Source organism: Podarcis pityusensis, assembly GCF_964106645.2.
Source record: "Podarcis pityusensis genome assembly, chromosome: 2".
NCBI classification, from domain to species: domain Eukaryota; kingdom Metazoa; phylum Chordata; class Lepidosauria; order Squamata; family Lacertidae; genus Podarcis; species Podarcis pityusensis.
The window spans coordinates 117146946-117156100 of record NC_138029.1 but is presented as its reverse complement, the minus strand read 5'-3'; the positions used below and the strand labels follow the sequence as shown (position 1 = coordinate 117156100).

Below are 9155 nucleotides of genomic sequence, written 5' to 3'. Positions count from 1 at the left end.
ACCGCACTCCATACATTCAAATGGTTTCTCCCCTGTGTGAGTTCGTTGATGTCTTCTAAGTGTTCCACTACGACTGAAGCTCTTTTCACATACAGTACATTTAAATGGTTTCTCCCCCGTGTGAGTTCGTTGGTGTCTTCTAAGTGTTCGACTTTCATTGAAGCTCTTTCCACATTCAAAACATTCAAATAGTTTCTCCCCCGTATGAGTTCGTTGATGTATTCTAAGTGCTCCACTTTCACTGTAGCTCTTTCCACATTCAATACATTTAAATGGTTTCTCCCCTGTATGAGTTCGTTGATGTATTCTAAGTGCTCCATTATCACTGAAGCTCTTTCCACATTCAATACATTTAAATGGTTTCTCCCCTGTGTGAGTTCGTTGGTGTACAATAAGTGTTCCACTTTTGCTGAAACTCTTTCCACATTCAAAACATTCAAATCGTTTCTCCCCCGTATGAGTTCGTTGATGTAGTCTAAGTTTTCCACTTTTCACATTCTTTCCACATTCCGTAAATTCAAATAGTTTCTCTCCTTTTTGAGTTTGTTGTTGTATCCTCAATTTCTTTGTTCTTTCGCACAAATTCACATGTGGCTCCATAGAATTCTGACTTTCATCTTCCTCACCTGTTTGGGAGTCTGGGAGGAAAGAGAATCCTGTTAGACTTTCAAGAAAGACAAAAAGGGGACTGAACACATGTCAATCCCAATCTGCACCTTCTCTCATTGTAACACCTTCATTCTCCACTATCCTCTCTAGGTTCCAAATTTTACGAAAGCTGATGAGATAGTGGCAAGAGCAACACATGATCACTCCATTCAAACTTAATAGAGCAGCATCATTTTATAATACAGATCTATGGTGGAATTGGCTTATTAGACACATCTATTGGACAGGAAAATTGGCTTCCAGGTGGAAAAATCAAAATTAGAAACAGAACTGTTAGAACCCAATACTAAGAACTTGTCAAGAATGTATAACTTGCTGTTGAAATGGAATACACAAGATGAAACAGTGAAATCAGCTATGATAAAGTGGGCACAAGATATTGGTCATAACATTATGTTTGCTGACTGGGAACAGTTGTGGACCACCGGTATGAAATTTACGGCATGTAATGCCTTAAAGGAAAATATTATGAAAATGATTTATAGGTGGTACATGACTCCAGTCAAGCTTGCAAAAATTTACCACTTGTCTGATAATAAATGTTGGAAATGTAAAGAAACTGAAGGTACTTTTTTTCACCTTTGGTGGACATGCCGAAAGATTAAGGCTTTCTGGGAAATGATATATAATGAAATGGAAAAGGTATTTAAATATACCTTCCTTAAGAAACCAGAGGCCTTTCTCCTGGGCATTGTCGGCCAATTGGTGTGAAAGAAAGACAGAACATTCTTTATGTATGCTACAACAGCAGCAAGAATACTCATCGCAAAGTATTGGAAGACACAAGATCTACCCACCTTGGAAGAATGGCAGATGAAGGTGATAGACTATATGGGACTGGCAAAAATGACTGGCAGAATCCGAGACCAGGGAAAAGAGACGGCGGAAGAAGATTGGAAGAAATTTAAGAACTATCTTAAGAAACATTGCAAAATTAATGAGTGTTAAAATGATGCGGCTTTAGAAAGTAAGTGGATTACAGCTGTAAAGATTAAGTTAAAAGAAAAGAAAGGTTAACAATTAGATAAAATTAAGGGTGAGGATTTGCTGAACTAAATATTTGAAATTGGAATGCAGAAAGGGGAGGTATGAGGAGGTCGGTGAAGTAGGTTTTAAGAAAATAAGGATTTGAAATTATACTTGTTTTTTCTTGTTTGTGTTGTTGTGTTTGTTTATATAATTTGTGAAACCTTAATAAATATCTTATAAAAAAAAATATTAGACACATCTATTTTTTCTTTCTGAAGTGAAGAAATGATCTCAGGCTCAAGTAACAGTGTCTCCCATGTGAAATAAGTAAAACTTAAGTGCTACATGTAACTGTAAAAATATTGCAATATATTGGAACCTAAGAAGAGCCTGCTGGATCAGGCAAAGGCCCACCTAGTCCAGCATCCTCTTCTCACAGAGGCCAACCAGATGCCGGTGGGAAACCGGCAAGCAGGATTGGAGCACAAGAGTCTTCTCTGCCATCGTGTGCTTTCCAGAAACTAGTATTAAGAAGCGTTATTGCCTAGAACCACAAAGGCAGAGCAGAGACGTCAGTCTTATCCTTTTTTTCAAGCTATCCATATTGCTGGCTGTCACTGTCTCCTTTAGGATGGATTCCATAGATGAACTATGCTTCTGTTTATTCATCTTTTGCAGCCCTTAAAAGCTGATAAATGTATTATGGCTTAAGCTTTTGTGGGCTGCAGTCTCACAAAGTGGACTCTTGACCAGGAAAGCTGGTGCCACTATAAACCTCTGAGTCTCTTTGTTGGCTTTGTGTACTTATTTTGAAATTTGCACCAAGGTTGTACCACAGTAGCTCCATGGAAGCTTAGGGACAGACAAAATTACAGGGTGTCAGCTCTGTGAATCTCAAGCCTCTCGTGCCTCCGCTGACAGAGCCTGAGAATGCAAGAGATGTGATTCGGTTGGAATGTGAAACAGGGAAGCAGCAGCCAAGCTGCAGCAGGAGCAAAGAACAAAGAGAAGGAAGAGGGGGTGCCGGCGGGGGCGGGGCACAGACTGTTAGCTCCAGTTTGAGCTCTGACAAAGAGACCCCGGAAATAGCCTGTCCAAAAAATCGTAGGCTCGAGAGAATCTGCGAGAAGGGGGGGGGGAGCGAAAGTGGGGTGGGGGCTTCTTTGCCGGAGGACTCGGCAACTGCAAGCTGGGATGAACAGGCCAAAGACTGAGCTCCACAGTGATTTATGAGTTTGAGCAATAAATCTGAGATAATTACTACTGGAGTTGTCTTGCGTGTGTGCGGGAGAACCAAGCCATTACACAGGGGCGCTATAAATTATTAGCCCACTCACTCACTCTCACAAACAACCCCAGTCTGTAAGATTGGCAAGTTTACACAATTTGCTTATAATACCAGACGCTCTTGGACTTTATATGCCCAATCCTATGTGTACAGCCTCCAGTCACAGGAATCGTGTATCATGATAACGGTACCTTTGTCCCTTAAGCCCACCAAACTGGGGAGGTGCATGCATTTATTGTGTTTTGATGCTGGTGGAATGTATCATTCTGACCCTGTCTATAAAAAATAAGAGTAATAGAAACAATTTAAATAAATTATAAATAATTATGGGAAGCATTTCCATTCCCCTTCACCCATTTTTCAGGATTGGTGTGCAACATCATTATCATCCATTATTCCTGCCGTGGAAATAACACCTAAGATTTCAAAGCCTGGAGGAAGAAAATCTGCCCCCACTACTTTAGGAAAAGGATTCAAGAAACAAAGAGCTGCTTTGCAGAAGGCCTCACCCCTTCCTTCTTCCTGTCAGAAACTTCCTTCCATTTGTCTCCTCTCCATCTTTTCCTCTTTCTCCCTCCACCATCCATCTATCCCTCTCCCCATCTCCTCTCCCCTGGAACTCACCAGATTTCTCCAAGGGTCCTGGGAGGGAATGCTCAGAGGTTGTGGGGAGGGATGCGGGAGACAGCCTGACCAGGTCACCCATCCATCTTCCTCCTTCCATCCTGGCCAGGGTTGCAGATTCAGTCTCAGCTAGGTTTGCAGGTTCAGCTTCCTGAGGAGCGCAGAAGACAGAGCAAGTTGAAGCTTCCTGGGAGGGAGGGAAGAAGAAGCCAAGGGAGTCTGAGAGCCCCTGCAGGGATTCTCCTGCCCAAGACATTCCGCTGCCCCTGAAGAAGCCCCAATTGGGCACCCTCTTCCCAAAAGCCTCCACCCATTTTCAAACACTTTTGGCAATTCCTTTCACCTGCCTCATCCCGCCTCCCTTCCTAAGGCTGGCATGGTATGCACATTAGTGGCCTGAGAGTAGACCCCATAGAACTTAAGAGTTAATCTGCAAAGGACTGCTCTGAATACATGGGTGGCCCTTGCATGGAGAAGAAGGAAGCCCCTTGCTTGCATCAGCACCCCCTGGGAGAGGCGGTGGATCCGCCCACTGCTCCCTCTGCCCTTGCTGCCTCCTCCTCTGTCCTCCTGTCCTGCAAACACCCTTTGCTCTTGTTCCTCAGGGGAGAGAGGCAGAAAGAGCCTTCAAACCCATCCCTTTCCTCCTCTGCAGCCCAGTGAGAGGGGAAGGAGCTGCAGCGCCTGGTTCATTGCAGATACACACATGGTAAACACTGGGATTGTGAATGAACACGTCCTCCGCCTTCCATGCGGTGGGAGTGGGGGGGTTAAAAGCGGTGAGGAGACCCCCCTCCAGTCCTTTTGGAAAACAGGAGTTTTGGTCAGGAGTAAACAACCTATATGGCAAGTTCACAAGATAAGCACTTTGGAGCACTGCTTGCTCATACTGTGGGTGTTCTGTGTGTGTTTGAACCTAGAGGACAACATACACGTTTACACCACGTGATTCCTTAAAGAGGGCACTTCTTTAAAACCTATTTTTACTGCTATTCTTTCCAATTCTATACTGCCCTTCATCCAAAGATCACAGGGCAGCTTACAATAGAAAAACACAGAGATGCATAGCAGAGTAGGAAATAAAAACGACAACCCTCCCCCCCCCCCCAATGCAGTTGTGAAGTCCATAGATTGTTTAATGAGCCAAACCCCTGGGAGAAGAGCAATGCTTTCACTTGGTGCCTAAGGAAGGAAGGAAGCCGGACACCGAGGCTGGGGTATAAATATTAAAATTAAAATTAATACTATTATTAAGGCGATCCTGGCCAGCAATACCCACCCCTCTCCCCTCTCCCCCCTCCATCCGTGCAACTCCCTTTGCGACAAATCCCTGCAGGAGGAAGCTTCTCCCCCCCCCCTTCAAGGCCCCTTTAAGAAAAGAGCTCCCTTTCCTCCCTTCTCTCCTCCCCGTCCCGGGGCTTCTCATCCTGGACCCCCTCGCAAAGCCCCTTCCCTCCTTCCCCGCCATTGGCTTTGCACTCACCCAAAATCCTGGGCAACGGGGGCGGCAATGGGAGCCCCCGCGTGGGAGGCAGGGAGTGAGGGCGCTTAATTGGGAGGCTTGATTAGGAAGCAGCCCCCTCCTTCGCCTCCGCACGACGCAGCCCCCCTTCCCGCCTCCTTCCCTCCCTCCATCCTTTGCAAGCCCCAATTTTATCTCTGCTGGTGAAGCCGGAAGTGGAGGCAACTCTGAGGAGGAAGCAGAAGTTTGTCTCCACGCTCAGCCTCTTGTCTGTTATTTGATAATTGGGGGAAGGAAAACCTTGTAGCACCCAACCAATGGAGATAAGAGGGAGGGAACGTGTGCATGGGGAATATAAGCTCATTCTTTGCCCCAACTGGACTGTGCCTGCTTTGGCTCCCAGCTCTTGCAAGAATATATTGTCGTCACTGCTTCACCAGTTTTGTTCAGATTGCATTATAAGGAGCAAGTTCAAGGGTCTTGTTATAGGAAAATCCTTGGGCTCACCTAGATTACCAAACAAAGACGCCAGCCAGGAATATAGGAGCAAACAGCAGCCAGGAGGCCTGATCTTTATTTTTAAAAAGCTATTGCAACAGGACTTCCACCCACCACCAGGAAGGAAGGCCAGAACAAAGGATGACTCCCACTTTGATCAGTTTTACAGAGATACCTACAACATCCCTAAAATTACATCATGGATACATTACAAATTACATACAAATTGGGAGGGTCTGGCGACAGAAACCTGAGCATCAGGGCCTCCCCCACGCTTCAGCTGACCTCCACCATACACTCATCAAGTGATGCAAAAGAGATATTTACATGTCCCTGTTTCCCAGCCCAAGTTAATCACACCCTTTTGTCTTGATCTGGGTTTGCTATTGTTTCTGGAATGGCTTAGCTGTCCCGCACTCAGGTATCAGGATGCCAGAGATTATATCACTCAGGCAAAGGGGCTGCTGAGTACATGGGCTCACACTTTAGGGATTATGGCTGCCCTCACTCATGTCCCAAGCTCCTCCCTTGGCAGCCATTTCCTTCCTGAACAAAAGAACGTTGGAATGGTGTAAATCCGACACTCAAGTGATTCTATATGAATTTCTGAAGTTTTCCCAGTGAGCCAGTACATAGATACAGTGGTACCTCGGGTTACATACGCTTCAGGTTACATACACTTCAGGTTACAGACTCCGCTAACCCAGAAATAGTACCTCGGGTTAAGAACTTGGCTTCAGGGTGAGAACAGAAATTGTGCTCTTTCCGCAGGGCCTGCAAGATAGAGCTGTTCCATCAGGCCTTTGGTCAGGGCACAGCCTGACCCCCTTCTCTGGCAATCTGCGCAGAATCTTGCTTAATGGTTGCCATCAATTTGATTTTAATTAATTTTATAATGAATGTTTTTAGAATGTTGGATTATTTTGATTGTTGTTAGCCGCCCTGAGCCCAGCTTCGGCTGGGGAGGGCGGGATATAAATAAAATTTATTATTATTATTATTCTCTCCTCCAGATGTAATAGATTCCCTCAGCATCTTGCCCCACCTTCCAGAAGGCAAATATATAATAATAATAATATTTTATTTATGCCCCGCCCTCCCCGGGAGGCTAACACCAGCAAGATTACAATAAAAACATAATAGGGGAAAAAACCCAATTCAAAATACAAGTTGAAATACAATTTAAAATGCTGCCTCATTTTAAAAGTACCGTATTTTTCGCTCTATAGGACGCACTTTTTCCCCTTCAAAAATGAAGGGGAAATGTGTGTGCGTCCTATGGAGTGAAGACGCCATAGCCCTGCGACCCTCTCCCGGCTGGAGAGGTGACGCGCGCCTATGGCAGGAGCCTCCATAGCTGAGCGTCACCTCTCCAGCCGGGAGAGCGCGCGCGGGGCTAAAGCAGCCCCCCGCGACCCTCTCCCGGCTGGAGAGGTGACACGCGCCTATGGCAGGAGCCTCCATAGGCGCGCGGGGCTAAAGAAGCCATAGCCCCGCGACCCTCTCCCAGCTGGAGAAGTGACGCGTGACTATGGCAGCAGCCTCTCTGCTGTGCCTTTCCGCTGCTCCCTGACCTGCTCTTTGTGGCTGGTGGTGGGCTTCCCCCCACCAGCCCCAAAGAGCAGGTCGAAAGGAACCTGAAGCCTGGAGAGCGAGAGGGGTCGGTGCGCACCGACCCCTCTCGCTCTCCAGGCTTCCAAGGTAGCCGCCTGAACGCACCTTAAACGGCACCTTGTTTTAGAGTGGGAAAACAAGAGGGGGAAAATTCTCCCACTCTCTGCGCAGCGCCTCCTGCCGCTTCACTGAAGGGGCGCTGGACAGAGAGCGGAAGAATTTTTTCCCCTTGTTCTCCCCCCTCTAAAACAAGGTGCGTCCTATTGTCCGGTGCGTCCTATGGTGCGAAAAATACGGTAGCCCATAGATCAAAACCATAAGGGGAGGGAAACATAAGGGTCAGACTGAGTCTAAACCAAAGGCCAGGCGGAACAGCTCTGTCTTGCAGGCCCTGCAGAAAGATGCCAATCATCATCATCATCATCATAATTTATTATTTATACCCCACCCATCTGGCTGGGCTTCCCCAGCCACTCTGGGCGGCTTCCAACAAAATATTAAAACACCGTAATACATCAAACATTAAAAGCTTCCCTAAACAGGGCTGCCTTCAGATGTCTTCTAAAAGTCTGGTAGTTGTTGCTCTCTTTGACAGCTGGTGGGATGGCGTTCCACAGGGAAGGCGCCACTACCGAGAAGGCCCTCTGTCTGGTTCACTGTAAGCTTGGCTTCTCGCAGTGAGGGAACCGCCAGAAGGCCCTCAGCGCTGGAAATCAGTGTCCGGGTAGAACGATGGGGGTGAAGACGCTTTTTCAGGGCCCTGGTCCCTTGTGACAGAGTGTTCCACCAAGTCAGGGCCAATACGGAAAAGGCCCTGGCCCTAGTTCAGACCAATCTAACCACCTTGTGACTTGGGACCTCCAAAGTGTTGTCATTTGTGGACCTTAAAGTCCTCCGTGGGGCATACCAGGAGAGGCGGTCCCGTAGTTACGTGGGTCCTAGGCCGCATAGGGCTTTACAGGTCAAAACCAGCACCTTAAACCTGACCCTGTACTCCACCAGGAGCCAGTGCTGTTGGTAAAGCACTGGATGAAACCGAAAAACAGTTTCTATCCAAATGCGATTTTGGTTTTAAACGCAATGTAAGGTAGTCTCTAGGTGAGTATATTGTATTTAATTATGGGAATCAGTGTTTCTAGGGGGTTAACCAGGCTGGGATAGCAGGTTTGTTGGTTTTTGAATGTCTGATGCAGATTTTTTCAATTTGGTTGTTCTGTATGGGACAATGACAATAAAGATTATCGTATCGTATTGTATTGATGAATGTGATCCCATGGCAAGGACCCCATAAGGAGCCTCGCCATGGCATTCTGCACCTGCTGGAATTTCTGGGTCTGATTGTTTGTTTAGGACATCATTATATTGTAGGAAATACCACCTTGTGTCTTTGAAGGGTAGACTCTTTTCATCAGCAGTGATAAATATGACATTAATTGATTAACGAGCAACAGCTTCAATGCTGTCACATTAACTATGTCTGAGGTTTCAGACATATCCATTTCGTTCAAGAAAGATGCAGAAAATACTTTTCCTTTTCGATTCTGGGCACTTGACTTCTCCCATCCTGCTACCATCATGGCAGACATTTGGGGGTGAGATTCAGGGCCCCCTCAGCAGCAGCAGCAACAGATGGAGCCCCCACAAACATTTGTCACATTTTGAAGGTTTTTTTTAATTAACAACAAACAAAAGGCTTTTCCTTAGCCTCTCATAGCCCTGACGTTAGCTCTTGAAAAAGAGAGGGTTGCCAAACATCATGGCCCCCAAGAATGAAAACAAACACTTCCAAATTCTTTTTTGCACACCCAGAGACAGGGGTCAGCAACCTTTTAAAGTCTTCTAAGGCGTCCATTTTTACTGAAGATCATTCCACACCCCATACATTTAAATGGCTTCTCCCCTGTGTGAGTTCGTTGATGTATTCTAAGATATCCACTTCGACTGAAGCTCTTTCCACAATCCACACATTTAAAGGGTTTCTCCCCCGTGTGGGTTCGTTGATGTATTCTAAGTGTTCCATTCCTACTGAAG

The 9155-nt window shown here is 46.1% G+C and overlaps 1 long non-coding RNA gene across 1 annotated transcript; it reads left to right on the top strand.

Moving 5' to 3' along the window:
• The first annotated feature begins 6717 nt into the window (after window positions 1-6717).
• On the top strand, window positions 6718-7394 carry LOC308470254. The gene is made up of 2 exons (XR_013982307.1): window positions 6718-6896; window positions 6977-7394. It is a non-coding gene; the product is annotated as an uncharacterized lncRNA (long non-coding RNA).
• Window positions 7395-9155: the final 1761 nt, after the last annotated feature.